General features: G+C 33.1%; 1 protein-coding gene across 4 annotated transcripts in view; it reads right to left on the bottom strand.

Annotated features, from left to right (window-relative positions):
* LOC113500442 (tachykinin-like peptides receptor 99D) overlaps positions 1 to 12,775 on the bottom strand; it is a 101,044-nt gene extending 88,269 nt beyond the window's left edge. For all 4 annotated transcript variants that reach the window (XM_026881241.1, XM_026881243.1, XM_026881239.1 and 1 more), the window contains exon 1: positions 12,156 to 12,775. The gene's annotated coding sequence lies outside the window, so the exon portion shown is untranslated. The remainder of the gene's footprint in view (positions 1 to 12,155) is intronic.
* Positions 12,776 to 24,848: the final 12,073 nt, after the last annotated feature.

Below are 24,848 nucleotides of genomic sequence, written 5' to 3'. Positions count from 1 at the left end.
AGTTCAGCGTAGTATCGTACTAGTAATATCGTGATTTTATTTCTATATTGATTGTTTGGAAACGAAAATAATACGTCATATATACAAGTAGACAAAGAATATAATATTTTCTTTTTCATTTAAGAACGCGTGCACTACGAACCTGCGTAGATAGCAAAATATGATTTATAGGAAACTAATAACTTCTACACGGTTTGGGATCGCTTTACGTTTATATCAAGACTATTTTTATGTTTGGGATGTTTATAAGATCCGTGATGCGTTGCGGCCGCTATCATACATATGGTTTCGTTTTATATCAACGTTTTAATTCGTTAATGTAAACGCAAGATAAAACCTGGTCTTTTAATAGAAAGAAAAGTATGGACTCAATCAAAGAAGTGGAAATAGACGTATTGCTTTAATGATTTATCTTATTCGAATGTTAAGTAGAAAAAAAGGTTTTCCAACCGCGAACAAATGTAACTAACTAAAAAAAAATCTGCCGACTTATTCAAACTTTTGCAATTCTGTTTTTGACGTTAGACTTCGTGAATACACAGTTCCACTAATTACGTAGGTATTGAAATGCCTCATAGAAATGTATACGAACGTGGAAATGAATGGGCCTTTATTAAATATTGTGTTCGAGAGATGTCAGGATGTACATATCCGTTGCTGAGTAATACACAATGATATTTGAGCTAGAATTGTTCTTGAAACTCTAGAAATTAATTTACGACTATTTATTGTTTTAAAATACAATATCTTTGAACATTGCTGTCTTTGTTCGTATTATATTGAGAATCAAATCATTTAATAAGACAGAAATAATAGCCAAAATTGAATTGAATTCTTCACTTTTACGTTATTTGTTCTGTTTTATTCCTTTTGTGTCAAAATTTGCTGCTTTTATTAACAGTGTTTTAAAGCAATATCGTTTTCATGGCTCTATTGTAGATACCTAATAAAGTACAATTAAGTTTCTGCAATACAGTGGAGTAATCCAAGTGGAGTAATCCAAATGCATTGGATTCGAGAAACACAAAATTTATGCCTTATCTACGTGACTAGGGTATTATCCAACTAGATAGACCAATATTCATGAGAGGAACAAAAGTAATATTATTAAAAAACAGTATAATACTAACCGGAAACCTAGAAGTATTTTTTTCGTAGCACATTGCTATCCTATTGCGACATAATAATTTTGATACTTAAAAATGATCTCTGTGAAGTCACGGTGGAGAAATATGTAGGTCTTAATGTTTTTTTCAGTCGGGCAATAAGAAGATTATTTAGATAATTAAAACGACTTGCTGCTCGAATGAATCGCTTTAAAAATACAGGGACTACTACGATACACTTATGAATAAATTATTGAATCCTTTATATATTTATAGACGCAAAAGTTTCAGTGAAAATTTAAAAAGTGTTCCAAAACATTATCAGAATATGACATTGGCTAGCTTTTTATTTTTTGCTATTAGCTTTTTTATTTCTGATGGAACTTTTGCAAGAGTATGATCTTTTGTAGAAACTTTTTGCATTAATAACCAGAGTATAGCTAAGTACATGCATTTTAATGGATATTCTATGCAGAAACTTGAGAGGATCTCTAACAACGTGGTAAATATTTACTGGAATATGCATTTTGTGATGAAATTCTAATTATTCGTGCTTCGCGTTTCGTGCTACAAGGTTTTCAGATACATTTTGGTCTAAACATAGTTTGTATGGCAACTTAGTGGTGTGATATGCTTTGATTTAGGGCTCCGTTTAATTTGAAGCAGCCAAAAGCTGTGTAACAGTTTGAAATTTGAATGCGGAATGACAACGTTACGTCACAAATGTTGCCAACAGTCTAGTCTCGTTGTCTCGAAATGAGTTTTGAATCAAGATTTGTTTGAGAAGAAGGAAATGGACAAGCGGTAAAGAGGAAGATCAAAAAGAGAGGAGGATTGAGAAAAAAGATATGCAGAAAAGCAGCGCTGACACGCGACACGTACGTTTTTGTACAAATAGCATAGTGATAAAACTTAGCTGGACTGTTGGTCTAGTAGTTAGTGGCCTAGACTTAGTAGTTAGTAGGTATAGTTACCCGGGGTCCGATTCCCACCCAGGAAAAATGTTTGAGCAACGAGCACGCTAATTGTTTATATGTATGCATTTAGAAATATGTAAGTACTAGCTGTTACCCGCGACTTCGTCCGCCATATTAGGAAATAAAATATTATCACGTAATAAATCATGGCTTATGTGTTAATCCAGAGAGTCAGCTAACTGCATACCAAATTTCATTAAAATCGGGTCTGCCGTTTTGATGTGAAGAAGTAATAAACATACACACTCACAAACTTTCACCTTTATTATATTAGTGGGACGGGTTGGGATGTTATCAGTTGTCTAGTGTTCATATTACGAGTTTAAACTAGATGGCGTTGTTGAATATGATATAAAACAAAAGCTTTTTGAAGATAGCTTTCAAAATAAGTAAATTGATTTGTTTATCCTATAATTTATTGATCGTCTTTTTACTGCGATATTGGGATAATGTTTATCAACATGCAAGTCTGCACGTGAAAATATATTATTCAGTTTATTCTGACGAGTATTATTCGAAGCTGTTTATTGTGATGAGGGTTGACCGTCATTTATGTTAATAATGTTAATTAGAACTGAGTACGCGTCATGTTGAGATCGGGACCCGTCGATCCTAACCAGTAACCCATAAATGTTAGAGTCAGTCAATGTTAATGAAAGACCTTATTGATAATGTTGTTTTATTATAAGGTAGTTTACACTCACACAACTCTTAAACTTAGTACCGTACGACATAAAATGGGTAGTAAAAATACTTGACCATAAAATTCGTTCCAAATACCCGCAGGAACTTTCTCCATTATTCAATTGAACAATTTGTAACTGTGTTATACCCCGCTTAATATAAAGGCAAATATGTTACTAGGGATCCAAGACCCGCGATGTCATGTAATAACTCACAGATTCTAAATGTCCGGAGATCTAAAACTGTTCCCCGTATTGTTCGTACTTACTGCTAAAATAGGTTTGAATACAGATGTCAAAATGTATGTTATCAGATTTTAATAGTGTATTATGCCAATAAGTCGTGTAGCTAATTGAAATTTAGTATTTTTATTACGTAAAAGTGTAAGAACCGGTCAAGTGGGATTCAGACACACCACGCGTCCCTCCGCACAAAAAAAACTTTTTTTTCTAAAGTTGAACACTCTAGTTTTTTTTTTAACCATGACAACCGTTGCTTAATATCAATTGACTAGAACCAGACAGCAGAAAGATAACGTCTTGAAAATAAATAAATATTGATCGAAAATCAAAAATTAATATTCATTATCCGAAATAATTTCTCTGCCTTTAAGTTTTACACGATATAAACATTGCAGAAGTAAAAAACGACGAGGATCACGCCCAAATAAATAAAAAACACAAACAAGAAGTTTACGAACGGTCCCTGTTTTACCCGCATCTGTTGCGACCCCGCGCAGGATTTTAAAATGTGGACACATGAAGTACGAAACTCAAAGTGTTGAAAACCCATGTCCGTCCACACATCTCTAACAGTGACCGCGGCTGAAGTCACATATGGTGACCTCCGGTAGTACACTACACTCTACACATATTTAAATTAAAAGCCATAATATGTGTGAAGGAACATAATTTGGAAATAGTGCGAACAAATTCGATGTTCACGTTCTGTTTTTCTATATTTCATTTAGGATAAAGTTTTTATAATAAGAGTTTGAAGTCAATAGGTATCAAATGTGAAGATTGTGTTTTGTTTGCAAGCAGCACTAGAGCCAATAAAGGCAATACAATGTCTCTTTTCACGTATGAAAATTGACAAAGGAAAAATGGAAAATCTTTCATTTTCTTTTAAAATAACAATCCTCATATCGACTGCTTTTTTATTCATGTTGGGCATATTTACATTTGTTAGAATATATTTACAAAGAATTTAGACCGTTAGGCAATTTCGGAAACTGGTATTGCTAACATAGAAGAAAACGTACTATTACAGTTTTCCTTTTTTAAATTTTCATGAGTCGGATCCATAATGATATATTCACGTAATTAAAGTTTACATGCGAATTTTATTAGATTCTGTTACCTACTTATTTATAAAATATCTTTAGATCTGAAGACCTATGACCGTCAAAATGAAAGCTTGGTAGAACGGGTAGATAGTTTTTTTTTTATAACTTTGCGACCTTTGTAAATATACAAGTTTAGTCCACTTTTAATTGTCTCCTTCAAATTAATTTGCTGCTAATAGGCTGCACATTTAAAATAGGACGCATTAGTTATATTTATTGTAACATCGGATGTAATGAAAACGCCATATTTTTGTAATGGGGGAAATCCTATATTTCTATTTAATTATTTTCCCAATTGAAAACAATAATATACGGTTTTAATTAGTACCTACCAGGAAAAAAATAACGATAAGGGTCTGTTAGTCATATTCATGAAATAATAACGTATTGTTGTGCTTGATGAGAGTCATACGTAATAAATGCATTATTTCGTGTGACTATCATGAAAATAACATTTATTTCTATTATTTAAAATTAATGATAGTCTACGTATACGTCTGAAATATTTAATTAAATAGTGATATAAACCACCAAAATCCTTAATGCTTGAAACATGCAGATCTGTATTATATACTTATTTAAATATGGACAATCATTTCGCGTCAATCTCATCAAACGATATTCAGGATCACAATACCAAATTAATTTGTCCAGTACATGTGCAGTGGTAAGTGGTCAATTTATTATTAATTTTTAATTGATGCTCTTAACTGGCACTGAGATTAAACCAATGTGTGATGAAATATTCAGTCACAGATTTAAGCCATCAAATGTAGAGGTAGAAACTTAAATGTGTGCTTACTTCCTACTATTACAAATGAGAAAATTTGTATGTATGCATGATTGTTACTCTTTCACCCAAAAACCACTTCAGGAACCACCCAGCCATATAGGACAGTTTTTATACCGATTTTATGTACCCGTGGTATCATTTTAGACTTCAAATACTATAAACAGTCTTTAGAAAATAAATTTCCCTTCTTGAAAAAGGAAGAAAGAGGACAACAACAAAAGAAAACGATCAAGAATAATGTGATGAATTTTGGTCTTGGTTTTTTTGTTATCTCAATGAGCAGGCGTCGTGTTAATACCGTGGATCTCTGTTCTCTGTCCCGAAAAATCTACGAATTGTCCCTTAAGCTGGCGTATCACAATTAATTAGAGATGGGCCTTATTCTTACTAGCTAAACAAAGTAGATTATTTTGTAAACGAAATATGTTAAAAACTATTGTGTAGATTTTATGTAACTTTGAAATATGAGGACAATGGACGCGTAATCTTTTTCTGTTTATAAATATTGGTTTTGGCAAACACACAGGGGGCACGATCTAAAGGAAGCTCACTCAATCTGAAGAAAGCGGGTGAAAACTGAATAACACCTCGAGGCAGGTCAGCTGGCAATAATCAGTAGTACAACCGCTTATGTGGACGTGTTTTATTTCGCGGCATGTGTGACGTTAACCGAACCGCTCTAAGTATGGAAATGACGTTTGTTTAAAAAGTCACGAGGTTGGAGTCACTTCAATACATTTTAGCGATTTGATCAGTACTGCTCATGTACATATGTCGTACAACAAAAAAAAGTTGCATTTGGTCGGACTTTGTAAGAAAATGGGCTACTTCATTTTGTAAACACTATTTCTTTATCTCGTTTAATTTACCAACAATATATGGCTTTATCTTGGCAGCAACGTTGCATATTACTTTACAAGTACTAAAAGAAACGATCGAATACGTAACACATAAATAAACTGAGATAAACGTATATAAATAGTAACATATAAATATTGGTTTCGAGGTAGATAAGATTAAGATCATCTCAGGTATTACGAAGAGGTTTTCAATAACAGATAATGCAAGATTACAATACGATACTCCTTATTGTATTCGTAACAAGCACGATCATTATAGAAATACTTCACAATGGGCAGTGATATTACAAACTGGATACAATATTACAAGAATTAGAAATACTGTTTTTTTTCTGAACATAGAAAAAATAAATACGTAATTTTGTAGTTACTTAGTTTGATTTTTAATCTCTCTATGGTGCTTAATTCGATTAAAAACAGGTTTAGAGGTTTAATACGCTTAAGCTCTTTATACCTCTTAAAATATGGTATTCGATTCAACTCAATCAGACTATTAGCTGTACCTAACACGGCTGGAAAAAGGCAATAACTCTCAAAATAGTACTGTTAAGTTTATGTAGTATTAAGTTGAATCAACTCAAATAGCCCGGTAAATGGACCGGGATTTTCAAGGATTCACTTGATCGATATAAATGTTTTTGATAGCTGATCGGCCAACATATCCGTGGTGACAATAAATTGGGAGATTATCTCGTAAGTAGTCAATAAAACACGGTCGGTTCAATCGTCGACAGCATTAGTGCAACTAAATGTTAAAAATTTAAAAAAATATAATTAAGTGATGATATTCAATAAGTACATAGTTATTTCATTTTTAAATGATGCAACGGTTTATTTAGTCGGTCCGTCAAAATTCGTGTTCGAATTACGAACCCACCGTTCCGAAACTAGTCTGGCAATTGCAATAAAAAAGGCGTGAACAAACATTGCATCATTAAATAATGAATCATTTTCACGAAAGTTAGACACTATAAAAATTCTAGAATTGTCTAGTGTAATTCTCATTTTGGTTAAAAGAGAGTGACAGGATTCGGTATAATCGTTTCATAGCCATTGCACTAGTATACTGTTTAGATCCTAACGTATAGAAATAGACATATTATAGCTCATTTGTTTATTTTCTACGTAGATGATATCTCTAGATAAGACTACTTTGTAAAGGCGGGTCTGTTGTAGCTCTATGAAGCAAATATTATGAGAATTCTTGTTTACAGTACAAACAGGGTATAACAGGGCTTCTTACCAGTCGAAGACTGCACAATGCATGATACGGACCTTGCAACTATAAACGCATGCATTGTTAAACGTTTGACAAAACGTTTCCATATTTGTGGAACTATAACATTTACCTATAAGTAGGTTTGACCTGTTAATCAAAATGATTACTATCTCTAGATTGGTAGGCAATATCAAGGCCTTATTTTGCATTTGTGACTGAATGTATAAAACAATAATTTGTCAATCAATCACAGAAACGATAACAATGGGAAAATAATGCATGTGTCCAAAAGAATAAAGAATTCTATATCTATACTAATATATAAAGCTGAAGAGTTTGTTTGTTTGTTTGAACGCGCTAATCTCAGGAACTTCTGGTTCAAATAGAAAAATTCTTTTTGTATTGAATAGACCATTCATCGAGGAAGGTTTTAGGCTATATACCACGCTGCGACTAATAGGAGCGAAGGTACAATGGAAAATGTGGAAAAAGCAGGGCAGGTATAAATCATAACTTATATCTTCTAACTACGCGGACGAAGTCGCGGGCAACAGCTAGTAATATATATTTTTGCAATCCAGTGGAAACCGACCCCAACTCGATAATATTGTAGTTCAACAAAATATGTAATATAGGTATATTATGTATAGTTTTACTTCAGTATAGAGTCTACTGTCTATGTTACGGCAAATTATCCTAAATTTAAAACATGCCAGCACCAATTATTTTTATTCATCTGTGACTCTTAAATCTCAACAAAAACAAATGAAAACTAGTTTAATCACTATTCAAAATTCGATTACCAGCATCGGAAAATGAATAAAATTGATAAAAGCTATGTAAAGTACTGTAAGCTAATGTTAAAGCTACAATGACTGGCATTTAATTAGACCATCACTGACACCGTGTTAGGAGCATGTCCTATTAACAATCTAATTTAGCCAATCAGATAGTGTGTTTGGCTTATTGCAATAGCCAATAAACAGTGGAACAAGGTTAAACAATTAACGCACAAAACAAATAAACTAACGCATTACTAAGCGAATATTAGGCTAATGAATTAATTTCTGGTTACTTGTTTTGAATAATGTAAATTGCTTTAACGATAAAAACGTAGCTACATAAAAAATAAACTTTCCTATCAGCTAGCTTCCTTATTATGGTGTCAAGTCAATAATCATCAAACCAGTCTAGCCAGTCCAAAACTCCGAGGTAATAAACAGAAAAATAGTGGCTTAATGTAAACTAGACCTTTATTTATTTTTTAATCATACTGCAGTTAGCCCTTTGTAAACCTAAGAGCCAACTGTCAAGAGCCCTTATGCCGATAGATTCATTGTATCTTTCGATAGACAAATCGATTCTCCAAGTATGATGGTCAAAGTATTTATTTATTTATTAAAAATCTCCCTTACTTCTATCATTACAGGAACTTAAAACCCTAATGCGATAGTGCGGTCTCTTTACACATTACTTACTTATTATATATACACTAAATATGAGTTTAGAAAACTAAATACTTATAACAACAGTAATAACTAACAGTACTTAAAATGTAAAAACAACAACCTTATAGCCTATCCTAGTCTACACTATAACATAAAAAGGACAATAGTACTTTTGCGGATTCACTCGAATAAACATTTTATAATAGTAATTTCAATTATACATTTTATTTGGTTAGCAATAGATCTCAGGGAGCTGTAACTTTTCTTCAGACCGGGAATTATGAAACTCAATGACTAAGGCCATTTTGATTCTTTATGCAAATTTTAAAATTGGCGTTAATAAGTTATACTTATTTATTACGAATTAATTTATGTTATAACAGGTTTTAGAGCGTCATCACGTTTAATTATAAAAACGTTGATTTCATTAACTGTTTCCTGTTCTATCAATTATAGAGATGAAGGCAACTAAAATAATTGATCCTAAAGATTACTGGAATCAACATGATTCCGTTTTTAGATCATTGCCCAAAGATTAAAAATGGAATTATTACTAAAGTTAAAGCTATTACTGAATATAAGTTGTCCTTCCGTCTGTATGTCCATCTGTCCGTCCGTTTGTCCTTCCAGGCGAGACAGATGAACAGTTGTTTTTTTATTGATCATGTATCTGTTAAGCAGTGGTTGTTGCTGTCACAAATAGTATGAAAAAGAAAATTACTTCTTTATAATTGACTTAGCATGGGGAACGTAGACCTTTATTAAGTACTCAGTTCAAACCATTATCTTTAACTATATAAAGTTTGCCGATTTAATGACAATCCGTTTCAATAGTTTCTAATCACCGAACCCTGAAGGACCATTCCAAACTATGCCTACAAACTTACGAATAAGTTTAGTTGGTTAGCTTGCGGTGAGACTAGTACGCTTATTGCACGGATAGCGAAGTGATTGAGTTCTACACGCCAAAGCGACTCTACGCGATCCACACGTAGGACCAGCGTTTGTGTGAACCACGTTTTTGTTTTATTGTTATTTAAATTGCTCTCTGTGGAAGGTAGTCGAAACAGTACATTGCGTGTAGAGAACGCCTACTTCGTCAACTACCACTTAACTTCCAGAGCTTTCAGTACTGGCTCTACCACTCTACAATCGTGAAATTATTTAATAAACTGCCAAAAAACCTCGTCGAATGTACAAAAAGATTAAATAAAAGTTAAAGTTACCCACTTTAGTAACATGAACTTTTGTACCAATTTGGAATAATAACAATACACATTACCCACACAAGCAAAGTGGAACAACAAATTTTTATTCTAAAACTTTATACGAAATTAATGTAACGTGACTACAGCTGTAGGTACTAGAAACTTTTGCCCCAATTACAAGGGTAGTTGTGTTTTTGAATATAGCATTTGAAATATTTTTGCCTAGACCCATGATGTTGAGGTAGATTCATTTTCGACTTACCTTACCGACTAACAAAACTTTGTTCTTCGTTCTTTTCTTTTGCCTAATTGAATTATCTGAGAGCAGGATTAACATAATAAGGAACATTAAAAAATTCACGTCAGAGATACATACCTTTATTGCGTATTACGAGTAGGTATCAAACTCTACCAAAATATGAATGAATCTGCATCTTTGTTAAACCGTTCGATTTACTATTAATCCAATAAGTCAAGCATATCCAGCAGCCGTAATCCCTGCCTAAATTACTAGCACATTGCCTAGTCATGTTACTGTTGATTGATTTATAAGTGCGCATAGGTAGCCTTCCACAGATTTGAATTAAATTGACAAAGCGAAACACCAAACTAAATATCCAATATGACATGATAATATGGTGGAAAAATATGAAGGCAAAATCAGTTGCGCTTCACGCGTCTCAAAGGGGACCGACGCTCATAACTCACGCTGTCATAGTCTTCGCAAGCTCATAACTTACGATATCGCTGACGTATATTATAAAAAAATCGGAAATCCCCTGCTAATCTCAGTGTACTACAAAACTTGTTATGTAGCTTAGCTTCCTGCAGTATTTTATGCATTTTATCCCAACAGTATTAGAAAAGATGTTCTGAAATTACTCTTCAAATGTCTTCTTATCGAAAGCCGCAATATACTCCGCAAAAGGCTTTAGTGAGACTCTACAATTTTGCAACGGTAAGAAAAAATGAAAGAACTATGTAACGTCCTCTGCCACAAATTTTCTCGAGGTTGCTTAATATTTTGAAAATATACAATTGTATTCGTCTAACTAAAGCTCTGTTTAACAATAATTTATTTTTCGAGAGTAAACAAAACTTTCGTATTTTGGTCAATCATGTGCTGTTTAAATATAAACATTACATCATTTACAATCTGAATGGTCATTCATATATGCATAAGGAGAAAACAACGAACGATGCAGAAAAGTAATTTAAATATTGTAAAATTCGAAAAAAGAATCCGTTGACGCCCACAGCGTCATAAGAACTCACTTTGACAATATGGCTGACAAAGAGGCCTGTGACATCGTGATAGCTACGAGAGATTGCGTTTGTATTCCACATTTTCAATTCCGTTATTTATATATAGGATGCTGGCAACCCACTCTCCTCGGCTTTGGTTTGGAAATGTTTAGAATAAAAATACAACCAGATGTATTGTAAACAAAATGTATCTCAATGGTGCATTGAGATAGAAGAATCATATCAATTTAATATGTGATGTAATAAAGCATTCTATTGGTGTTTTAAAAAGCTAAATATGAACCCTACACCCAATTATTTGGGCTTAGCGCAATTTTTCGCAACTTACGCATTTATAAGTTCTATAAGTAACAGTTTTTTCGAATATAAATTATGGATTAAAGTATTTGCTAAAATAAAAGTTTCATGTTTCGATTGATAAGTATAACCACTCACAAATTCTTACGCATATGTATGGGTACTAATATTGGATTGATTTGATTTGAAAACCAATGATTGCCTACGCTTTCTAGAAGGTATGACAGTACAACTGCATCTTCAACTTAAGGAAAAACAAAGTCACCTCTGTCTCGGCATAGTGGGAACGAAAATATGGCTGAAGCATTCACGGTCTAAATGCCTCAAATACTGGCACTCATAATCATACGCGCTGCATTTTCATCACAAAGCCAGCTTTGCATTTTCATATCACCTTCACACTGTCACTCTCTTTGTTTGCATTTCTTTGTAGTGAATGGTGAATGAAACGGGGTAGTAATCCTTTTATGTTCTGATGTTTGTTAGTTAATTCTAGTCTATGCCTTTGTTAAGAATTTATTAACGAACGTAGCTCGAGAAGTAAGTTCCCGATCGATAATTAGAAGTTGAAAAAAACTGATTTCTTTTTGGTATAAAGTTTACTTACTCTTCCATCTTTTGGTGCTAATTAAATAGAGCAAAAATAATTATCTAATTTTTCATCCAATTTTTGATGAGATCGACAAAAAATTGTAAAAAATATGGAGTTTTGTAGTAAAATTTTCAAAGAAGCTTCCGAAATTCAACAAATTGCATAACCTTGGCTTGTCAACTTTCTTCGTCAATATCAATAAATAAAATCTAAGTGATAGTTTTAAGCAATTTTAAACAAAATTTGATATTTAATTAATTTGTAAAACCACCTAACTAAAATATTTTTTTGGATCTAAATTTATTGTCGACTATAATGTAGTTTAATCATTTTTGTTTCAAAATCACCAGGACTTACCAAAGTTGAAGTAAAATTATCCTCCAATTTCCTAGTTCATTTCACATTCACTTAAGTATTTGTTTCACTACTTCTAAAACAAACTTTTTAGAAAGAAACGCTCTCAATATATTTATTTTTCTAAAAGTATAATATTTAGAGAATTTATCATTTACTATGGGACTAATACTTAGTTAAATTTAAATAAATAAATAAAAAAATACACTTTAAAACAATTGCAAAAAAATCACAAATAGTTTTGACATTATTTTACGTCATATTTACGTAAAATAATCGGACACCATTTTAGTCACTGACAGATTTATTTTTTAAATAACTTTTGAAATGTTTCGGCAGAGTGCGTTATGCCTGCGCCGAGGGTCGACCCGCGTTCGAGTATAGTCGGAGTGACACTGCCGACCCGACGCTCTCCGATCACGATTTGAGTCACTATTCTTCTTCACGGCTGTTATCATTTAAGGGTTTTATAAAGGTATCTCAAGTATATTAAAATCCTTAAATGTAGTATTATAAAGTGGTTTGATCTATAATTAAATTTGTAAAGGAACAAAAATGTCTCTACGATTGTCGGTATAAACAAATCATAACATTTTTTAAATGTTCTTAATTTGAACCAGCAAGAATTTAAAAAACATTTCGTATTTATTTTTTCAATTGTACAGGTACCGATGTCGGTACTAATGAAACATTCATGTGTCTTTACATTTCTTTTTTTTTGGGTGTAAAATAAAAGATCTTATAAGATCACTTAATTTTCTAGCCATCTGCTACACACATAAATGTCAAACACACAACCCTCCTTTTGGTCTACGCCGTTGTTGGATAATAAAATGTTCCATAGCTATGTGCAAATACCGTTGCGTGCTCGTTAGTTTTATGTAAGTTATTTATTAACATTGCCAGCTTACATAGCGGGATTTAATTAATTGTTAATAAATTAGAAGTGCAGATAACTTATCGCTAACTATGCAAACACTAGTAAGTGGTAAAACCTAGTAATTAGAATATACCATGACTGTTTTCAAATGCATTATTATCAAGCTGATCCTCGCGTTTTTCCTGCGTTCGTCCTTTTTACATTAAAATGAATTACGTTAATATCAGATTAATAGTATGTTTTTTGTCTTCTATATTTATATTATACGATAACGTCATACGAGGTCAAAATTTGAGAGTAGGATATTATAATTAGATATTATTTCGGTACCACCTATTTATATTTCCATTTATTTGTAGGCCCGTTCTGAAATTTCGCGGTGGAAGTGCGGGCAACGTAGATAGATTCCTAAATTCGGGCGGGTAGAGAACGGCGCTGACACATGTGTTTTACAAACACAGTGATGTCTATGACGTATTTCCGCATAATCGTTACAGTTCAATGGGACTACAAAATTTAGCCTAACCTTGCATATATCATAGTCAGCATTTTTTTATGGATCCATTAGGGATGGTATAGAGCTTAATAGCGTGTTTGTGCGTCTTGTGTCCAATCTACCATTTGGAGAAGGGGTAAAACAACGGAGAATAATCCGTAAAAATTAAATCTTTAAATAGAAATGTGTAGATGTATATATATCCCACTCGATCCAAAATAAGAAACCAATAACACCGCGTCATGTTCACATGAACCTCTTAACTTCGCGATGAACTCATATGACATGACACTGAACCAATTTAAAAAATAAATCGCGTATATGCTTATTTGCCCTTGCTCATTCATCGGGATAGGGAAAAGGCTCGAAAAGGGCAGTTAATTAAATAACTGCCACTTTCATTTCCGGACGACTGACCTGAGTAAACTCACGTTAGATATTACACTGATATAACATTAACTATATTGTGAGAAGACGCCATTAACAATAATAATAGTACTCATTAGAGCCTAGTATGTAGGGTAGTCGGTGTCCGAACCAGGATTTACTCCTCCATTTAATTTTGATTTCTGACTTCGAGAATGTTTTAGACATTTTGTTGGAGTGAACTTTAAGCACGTGAATTACAGTACAATTAGGAAGTAGTTAGTTACTGTAATAATGGTATCTTATGATGCGCTTTTAAAACTAAAAGGCCCTTGTTTCAATTTCGACTAAAATATTTTAAAATCGGGATTATTTTTTCATGCATTTCATCGTTGTTTTTTTATTGTTATGGATATGTTATTTATTCTGTTCTATTATTAACAATTCCCACAAATTCCGACGTTGTATTTTTTTTTTTAGTTTTAACCTTTATTTTAGACAGCGTGAAGCTATCTCACACAATAGCGAATTTTGGAGTTGCTGTTGACTCTTATTGTTCTTTATTTGATTAAAAGGTTTCACTTGAATACAAATCTGCTTTAAATTGGTCTAGACATCGTAATTTTAGTTTTAAGATTAACTCCAAACGCGTTTAGCTTACCGACACCTTTGGTTAATGGAAATAGTTTCTATCTTTTCTAAATAACAAAAGCACGGTTGCATTTGTTTTGGAAGTAAAACACTTAGGTACAATGTACACTGCAAAGGTGTGGATTATAAGTACGTAGGGAGTACAGTAATCATCAAAAGTGAAATAAATGTTTAACCGTTTTTAAAATATTGTCGCTAGTTTTAAAGATATATCCAGTTACTTATTCTATTCATTTTCCGTAATATTAATTTGTTGCATTTTATTACATTAATATTTTTCAATTTTCATCTGTTGGCGACATAATTTGACTTCATTTGTTGACTGTACTTACTTTGTGACACCATTTTTACCGTCTCAAGAAGCGAACGCAGCAAAGTTTAAACTTTGCAAATTGATATTTACAATGCTCTGTGCAGCCAATAAACAAGTTACCTAACCAATTAGATGCTAATGGAATATTAATTACTTTATTAGGGTTCCGTAAACATAGGTTAAAAACGGAATCTTTTTCCTATTGCTCTCCCGTCTTTCTGTCCATCCGTCAACAAGTTGTATCATATTATTTCTGTTGTCATACAAAAATAAGATAATGGATAGTCGAGATTAAGTAACATCTGTAAGTTTGATGGCGGGCCATTTAGTTTTGCGAATTTACCTTTCTTTAGCTCATTTCTACTGAACCCTGACTAAAGTGATTCCGACTCACTCTTGACCGGTTTTTATTGCACTTAGGTTAAATGAAAATTCGGGCGAGTTCCGATAACTGGAGTTTAGGAACTCGGACTATTGTCTGACGAGCAGATTAAATCGTTCGGTCTAACTTATGTTTTAGCTGCGAGGAAATTGTTTTGGTTTGAAAGCCGTTTTAATTGCCGGGGTAACGTTAAATAAAGTGGTCTAGTTAATGTACTTAATTGTTATTTATTATTCTGCAAGGTTATAAATACTGAAGGTAATAGACGGAAACGCCTTTGTTTTGTTAGGTTATACGCAATGTAACATTGTAAATAAAGTGTATCGCTGGATTATAAGCTGCTACGTTTTGCGCGTTATAAAGTGTGAGCGCGGATTAATTTTATCCACTATAAAATTAATGCCTTTGGTTTAGGATATGTTTAGTCTGATAAAATTTCTAACTCGGAATTTCCTTTTTTATATGTTATTTCATAGTATAAAGCACATTCAAAAACATACTGCATACGGATATAATCAAAGAAATTCGTTATTATTATGTAAATTTCGAGATGATACCGTGGGTAAGGGTAGAAAAAAAACACATTAAAAGCGCTTTGTTCCTTCTATATCAAGCTTTGCAAATATGTAACTAGTAAGGTTGGGCGGCAAAAAGGTCATAAATAGACAATTTAGGCAATTAATTACTTATGGTATCATTTCACAAGTTCACTTGGTATTAATCAGTCTAATTGTGTACACGTGGCCTCCATCGAGTAAATATGTATCAATGAGGTTGTATACCTCTTGTTTCCACTAAGGCAGGCATACCTACAAAATAATGAACTTTATTTGCTTCAACATTGAAATTAAATTCTGTATGGAGCGCTGAGCGATAATAGACAAAGTTTGCCGTTCACACGAGAACACTGCACTACCGATATCACCGTTTTAATACTACATTAATTTATAAAGTATTTATATTATGCTCGTTTGCAATGTATGAAGGAAGTTTTGAAACAATAGCGGTAGTGGAAAGTCTCTATTGGCAGTTCCACTTCATTATTGTTATAACACCTGAATTAAAAAAATTAAAAAGTAAGAATAATGTTAGAGACAAAAAAAATGTTTCCACCATAAACATATTGTTCGTAGGTGTAGTGTATAAATATGCGTATTGATGGCCTATAGTGACCGACAGAACCCTAAGTCAAAGGTCGTAGGTTCGAAGTCCCACATGCACCAATGTCTGAAGTCATGAGTCTATTACGAAGTAAAAGTCACTTTCAGTACAGGAAAACATCGTGAGGCAACCGAAACACCTAACAACCATAAGAAATTAGAAAATAAGTATAAATGAGACACAGATAATAAAATCTTGTTATAAAATGGACCCAAAGGGCAACAGACAGAGAACTGGCTGATGATGATGAAGAAGATTTTATTATCTGTATTATGTCAATACAACGTTTGACGACGTAAATACAACGTTTATTACATTCAATAAAACATTATCATCAAATATAATAAGAATTGTCAAGAATGGCCCAACCTATATCCACAAGTGTGCAGCACTTACATTATGGTGTGATATAATACGAACATTTCTCGGCAATAACTTGGCAGAACAAAATAAAATATACGTTCTGACTGAATCCGTATTCAATATATCCATTCGATCAAGTTTTTTTATTAATCGATATGACATTTACATAGTTTTTGCAACGTTTGTGAATGGTTACGTGTGCATATGAGATTATTTCTTTTCCATCCTTCTATTTTTTTTCAAGATAGGACGCCCGCAATAATCAATTGAATTTGTGGCGTATGCAGAGAGACACCTACACTCAGGACAAGCTTTCGTGGATCACACTAATTCTTGTCTTGCACGTACCTGCAACACGTCGTGCACATTGGTTTTGGTTTGGTGACCTCAGCTGTCAAAAGGGAGAAGTTAATGATTATGAAGCAAGTTTTGAGGGTGTGGGAGATTGCGTTACGCTGATTTGATTGAAGCATTATAATATATGGGTTTCTGGTCAGTGGTAACTGCCATAAATTGTTTTAGTAAATAAATAAATAAATAAATAAATAAGTAGTTAATTAAGTTGGGGGTTTTGATTTACAGCCATAGAAAATATGTCACAAAGATTGATCCAGAACCGTGTAAGTATTAAATGCGTAGTGGATTTAGCAATCTGAGTATGGTATAGGTGAAAGCTGGGAGAATCTCGGAGTTTAAGAGTGCCAAGCTTCATGACACCCCGTCGTAAATTATAGCTATATATCTTACCAATATAAGGTAAAATACTCATTTAAGCGCATAAAATTGAAATGGTCTTAATTTCAGAATAACAAATACTACGAGTATATACGAAGACCAAAAAATGAATACAACATAAAAACTGCACTATATTCTCGTCACTATGAAACGTTGAAATATTTTGCTTTTGTTCCGAACTCTTTGAACTTGCTTCCGTTTATTGAAACTTCATTTTTTTTACGATGTTCATTATATTGATATAGTTACATTTCGTTCAAGTTTGACTACTAACTACGAGAGTGAAATAAACTGAAGTCTTCTTCCGGACCATTACTCTAAACGATTTGCGTATTTGGGATTTCTTTTAACACCTGAAACTATTTATGGACACTTTACAATCATATCTAAATGTGTTTATCGCATTTAGATATTAGGGTCGGTAATATTATTTCATTAAAGATTATCATAGTCACTTGTGGATAACCTTTATAAAATACAGTGACGCTGATTACTATACCTACAGCTTTCATTTATGTGTCACTGTCACACAAATTACTTGCAATAATAAACTATCGCTGTCAAGCTCACGCATGAGAAGTTAAAACATAATTATGTTCTCAATTGTAGACTCATAGAGGAGTTTAACTGTTTGTACATTTAATAAAAAAGCCAAGTCAACTCCAAAAAAGATCTCTGTAAGGACAATTGTAACAATTCAATGCAAACTCATCCGTTAAGCGAAGCTTCTGATAAAAAAAAGATTAGTTCTCGTTTCCGTATGCGACGTCACGCACGCCCGTGCCCACCCGGATTGCTGTGACTGAAATTAATGTGCTTACTGTTCTTACAGAACTATTATCATTAAAATTGTATTGTACTTATTGCCCTAGGCTCTACCGAAGTGGTTTCATAGGTTAAATTTTGCCTTGCCTGGTAGTTAATACATGAGAACAAAAAAATTCCAAGGATCCAAAAATCATACATAACAGTTTTCTGTTAATGCATTTTTGAAAGAAACACGTTTTCCGTCCTGGTTTCGTCACAGAAAAGTTCACACTTTTACATATGATGGTTGGGTCTCAGAAAAATCTGTTGCGCTAGTGTTGGGTATTAGTGAAAGTGAAGTGATGAACTATAGAATTAAGAATCTGAAGGTGGTGATTAGACTTTGGTTGTAATAAGAGCAGGGCAGAGCTAAGTAGATTAGATAGAAAATATATTTGTACCACAAGTAGGTATGAAACTAATACTCAAAAAAAAGAAGGTTGAATAAATTTTGGCTGTCGTGTGCAATATAACACAGATGACGATATTTTTTTAAGCAATGAAGTTCAATTCATGTATTTTAATAAATAAAGGAAATAAAACAAAGGCAACAATGCGTCTATACGTGATGAATTGTTACTTCACTGGATAAAGTACTTATGAAAGGTGAGCAACCTTGTTCTGGCTTCTGTTTATGAACTCAGTTTAGGTTGTAAGATTGTTTACCTTGTATATAAATATATTTCACTGACGGATTAAAAACATTTTTTTTTTATTACCCGGTCATCATCCCTATAAAACCTTATTACTTAAAAATGACTCCAACGTCTTAGTTTTAAATTGATCAGTGGACACATTTTAACGTGATAAGCTACGGCTAAGGTCATCGAACTGCTATCAAACGTTACCTACAAAGAGATTTTTTACAAATTATTAAAATAAGTTTTAACAGAAAAATGTAAAGGTATGAAATATATTAATTAAATACCTGTGAAGTAATCTCGTCCGATCATATCAGAGTGACATGAAAGTATTTTTAATAAGCTTATAATGAAGTCCTGGCATTGTTTTTGACGCATGTTCCTTAACATTATTAAATTTATATTTTATAAATAGACGGAATATTCTATACTGCCTTACCTGCCGAGGAAAATACCGCCGTGGATACTCACCATGTTATCTCAAAATATATAAAGGTCTACCGGACAAACTGCTTAAATAAGTCTTGATCTAAATGTGTAAACAACAACACATTTACCTAGACTTGTATCATATTTGACATCATTGCTTGCCCAGCAATACTCTCCCAAATCCTATCACTAAGTGGCTCAGATAGACAATCGTTTATCTGAGCCACTTGGAACCAGCCCATGCGTTCTGATTGCCCCGCCACTGCTTCCTTGGCCGACCGCGGAGCCATAACTACATAATTATAATAAAAAAAGATAACTGGTTTGATTGCTTTTGAATCACATCATAGGACGATAATTGCAGCGTGTAGTTACGTTAAACCCAAGATTTTTTAGATTAGGCTAACAATTATTAGCAATTTACAAAAATAAACTGAAAATTATATATAATAGAGCCTTAATTCGGAACTCTCAACAAAAACTTACTAAAGTCACAAACCACATGTAGTATTTCGAAAATTCTGAGAATTAATAGCAATAAATAAAATTCTATTTTTTGAACATTTAGGCACGGAAACCGAGCGAATCTTTGTGAATCTGTAATTCAATTGTCTACATGAGTTAACAGCAATGTGTGATGCGAGTACTTCACGAAATCGGCTTATCTAATTAAATTGATCTTTACATTAGCAAAGGTTAGACTATCTTACTACTGATGTGCAATTGTTTTGTAGCGTGTGTCTGTTTTTTAAAAGTGAAGTACTATCGAAGGAGAAGTCGTCGACCACATTCAGATGTTCAAAACTATACACTATAGTATAACCAACATTTTTGCTTATTCTAATTTAGAACTAACTGTGCTTACAGAACACAACTAGAATTTTTTATTCTTATTCTTGTGCCCAGACCAGTCGTACATTAGCAACTAAATGAAATTTCTTATCCCAGGTTATTTATGCAGTCGTAAATTTATTAAGTGGTTCCGTTGGATTTATTTGTGGGAAAAGGGTTGTAGTAACAAGTATATTTAAATAAAAATCTCGTATTCTACAAAATCTCCATTTCAGCTTCCTACTTGTTTTTGTTGGATAATATTTTATTTAAGTTCATGATATCTAAGACAATAAGTTTAGAGTCGGCTTAGGGGTTTACCACTTGTATCACTATGGCATTCCAAATATTTCATGTCACTTAGATCGAGAATAAGATATGTGAAGGCGAACTTTCAATACAAAAGCGCAAACCAAGGCGCGACTATGTCTTTACAAGTATGCTACGATCCTAGACTTTCTCCGGCTTACGAAGACTTCACATAAGTAGGTACTGCCAGGAACAAAAATATAATCAAACATTTATTTTCTAATAAGGATGTACAATATGATATTGGTAATTGTTAATCTAATTACCTTTTTCTGCCTTAAGGCACGGAAAATATACTCATCTTTGAGAAAAAGCTATACAAAAAAAGTCAAACAAAATCAAATTTACAAACTGCCAAAAACGGTCAGGTACATGTAGAATATATTTCACGAAGTTTATAATAGAGTTCGGTTTGAAAATAGAACAGCAGTGTCTAAGCGAGATGGCACTACGCGTAGTAGCTGTGTACTGATGCCGTCTCCTTTTCACATTGAGCTTGCAACACTCCTACTTTAAAAGTTTTGTGTTACAGCTCATATAACCAATGGGATCGAAGTTATTTTGTTTCCTAGTCCCAAAGCTAACGTCTCGCATTCGATTGTGTTTATCTGTCGTGTAAATCTAATAGTATTCATGGACTTTTGTTGCCAACAGTACTAGTATATAGAAAATGGTCTAGAGTTATTTCAGCGATATTTATTCTTTTGTACTAAGTTAGGTTGTTATAGATTAATCTTGTCGTACAAAAACTTTTGTCTAGTTTTTCTTGTCGATGTCTTTTAGCGATAATGTATTGTTATTGTTTAGTACAGCACTTAGATTTAGTACTACGTGGGAGAAGTAATAAAAGTATATCGAATAAAAATCTCAAGGTAAACCTATTTGTAAGTTACCTGTAGGTATTAGTTATTTTTAGATAAGAAGCGCATGATAATATATTAAATATAATTATGAAAATTATTCCGTAGCATTGAACCATTCATCAGGGAGTATAAAATGATAAACCATGTCAATGATACAAATGAAAGAAAAAGCTCAAACGAAATGAATATTTAAAGTGAAATAAGCCTTTAACAAATAATTAAAATTAACGAAATCGTCAAAGCGATGTCGAAATTAATACAAGTATATATTAATTAATATTCAATAATTAATTTAATGTTTTACGTATCCTTTATGATATTAACGTTACATTGTTACGGTATCTAATTAATTTCGTCTTCGTAATATTATACACGTGAACGCTTTACAATAATAATGTATTGCTAATTTATATGAATACGTCTGCAAATCGAATGCTTTTTATATTTTTAGAGATTCCGTGTGTTATTATTAGAAAACGGGTTCTTATTTTTCCGTACCCAAAGCGTAAAACGAAACTCCATTCCTAAAGCTCCGATGCCTATCCTGTCATCATCTATCTCCTGGCTGAATCTAATGTAATAGTTAGACAGTTGAATTTTTTACAGATGATTTTTTACTGCTGTTTTGAGAACAAATAATTTTATACTACCTCAGTGACTATTGAGGTTAAGCAAAATTTTCTATGATCATAAATTGATGACCAATTTTCCAATGCCTATTTGTACGGAACCCTAAGTGTCGCGGTTCTGACTTGGCTATTTCTATCGTTTTAATCTACAAAATGTCATGAAATTTTAACGTGTTAAATTTAATTGATCTTGCGTATGTATGTACCCACTTAATTTGAGCCAGCAAGATCAATGGTGTTATAAACTAAACAAATCAGCGACACCTTTATAGCATAAAATCCCAGGCGACTACACACGCCACGCCAAATGCTCAGGCGACACTTTCCATTTATTCCCCGCGATTATTATTAACATCCACACACAATTCCTGCGATCGTGTTTTGTTATTGCTTCCAAAGCTTTTTACATGTCAAATAGGCGTAAGGGGAGCTATCCCAGTTTCCGCAGGAAAACATCAGGGCAACCACATACCTCATACAGTAACATTGAGGCTGTGAAAGCGTAATAACGCTATACACGGTGTAGAGCTCTCTCTCACTTCCACAACCGAAACGATTTTACATGATGAGGCGATGGTGGGCTCTCTTGCGTCCACAATAGTCGACCGGATGGTTATAATATCTAGCGATTGCGAGTGATAATGAAGGTTTAATTGTTCGAACAGAGGTTTGCAAAAATTAAACGGTCGCTTGAACAGCTTTATGTAATTGGAGCAGCGTATTGTTACTAGTTAATGGACCGGGTTAGTGCTAAAATGCACTCAGTTTTAATATGGAATACGTGTTACATTTAGATGCGATATTCATGCTTTCATACTTATGTATTATGTTGAAAGGTTTGTTTTTGTAAATAGGATAAGTATTTAAAAATGATTTTGTGAAGCATTAAAAGGATGTAACTAGACCACCAGATTGATGTCGAGAAAATGTTCGATTGAAATCCAAAAAATACAAAATGCATCAAATATAGTGAAACGTACGGAAGTTGGGACTTAAAACTGAATGAATTGAATTGAATAAATTTTTGCAGTCACTCTGTTAATGACTGTTTACTCTGTCATCTTTAGTTTCTGTAGACGCGATGAAAAGCCGATATTTTTTGGATATCTATGTGACGCGTGACGGACAACTTAGATTTTTAGCAAAATTAAAAATTACCAATGTGTCTAAGAGAGATACATAGTTGATGTTAATCATTTGAAGTAAATAATGACTCTATCATAATAATATCCTGACCAATTCTTAGCCATGGCAGCCAGTGTGTCTTCACACTGCTCACTCTAGACCCAAACTGCATCCATCATATTATGGTGCCCAAATTACTCAAACACAAAGGTGCACTCTTTTTTTCTTACTGCCATAGCCAGATACGACATCTACCCGACGCGACCGGAAGGATATCACATTTTTTGAACTCGGAAGTTGTGATATCGATTATCTTAAATGGACAGTCCCACGGTCGTTCCCTTAGGCTAACGCAGCTTCGCCACCTAATATCCTCGTGTATATTAAACATGGTAAAAAGTTACATTTTCAAACATTTTAATTTAAAAAATGACATTTTCATTCGTGTCTATTTTAAACCACCTTTATACAATGCAAGGATAATTAAATAATGATGAAATAAATAACACATCTAGCTATTTTGGTTATATATATTGATGTAGCCATATTCCCATGGGGTCGCCCACCTAATAATATTAGTATAAGTACACATCCTGTCGTTCAATCGTATAATTGAATGTAATAAGATTAGGAAATAATGGACGTTGCCTAAGGAGGCCGTCATTCAAATGTAAGAGACTTTGGAGTCCTTACTATGACCTCTTTAATAAGACTGCTAACATGACAAGAGCAAGTCACCGATACATATTGTAGATCGCTCTCTCGTTTCCACAATCAAATAAGGTGTCGCTGACGAACTCTTGGTACAGGCAATGACCCCCTTCCTTTGTTTTGATAATAAAAATGACACGAAGATTGAATGGACTTGTTGAGTCAGAAATATGTGGTATTAAGATATTTTTATAGACAATATGAAGCGTTTGTAATAAAATAATGTAGAATAAAATACTATAGGATTACGTTTTACTACCGATATTATTGATTTATTAAGTTGTAAAGTAGACAAGAATTCAGAAATATATGGTTTGTTGCGATCTTGGTGGTTGCAAATTGGATTTTCTTACATAGAAATATAGACATATCTTAATAATATTGGAAGCCTTTCTTTATCCTCAACGTGATTCATTAAACGTGTATCGGATATTATATTTATAAGAATGCGGAAATGTACAATAATCTTCACTATAAGTGCTCTGTTAGCCGTTGAACATGTATGAGCCCCACTAACCTTTCTTTTCGCAAACGTTTACAAGTCGTGATCACAGAAAGCCGAGGATATAACCACAAAAATACTTGCATATTAAAAAAAATATACGGATACGTATTATATTGGATACTGACGCTAAGAATTATTTTGTTTAATATAATAAGTTTGAACACATTATTTGCGAACAGACGTTTTCAAATATTAATCTGTCAACTGACAACAACTAAAAAGTGTTTGATGTTTGATTTCTCTACATTTGTCGTTATTGATCAAAAAAGCAAATAAAATGGCAGTACCAGTTTTTTAAAAAGTGTTAAAAAACGTTCTTTGTTGCAAATGTATGGCACACAAAGTAAATAATATTTATTACTATCGTAAAGTGGCTTTATTCATATTACAGACTGGCCAGTTGCCATGAATGTGGCAGAATGCCAAACTTCAGAATGCTACTGAAGAATTGTCTGGCATACCAACCAAATAGTACTGGCACCGGTAAAAATCACTTAGA

Source organism: Trichoplusia ni, chromosome 14 (assembly GCF_003590095.1).
Source record: "Trichoplusia ni isolate ovarian cell line Hi5 chromosome 14, tn1, whole genome shotgun sequence".
Lineage (NCBI taxonomy): Eukaryota > Metazoa > Arthropoda > Insecta > Lepidoptera > Noctuidae > Trichoplusia > Trichoplusia ni.
Note: the sequence above shows the minus strand (reverse complement) of the source record. Positions and strands in the feature narration are given on the sequence as shown.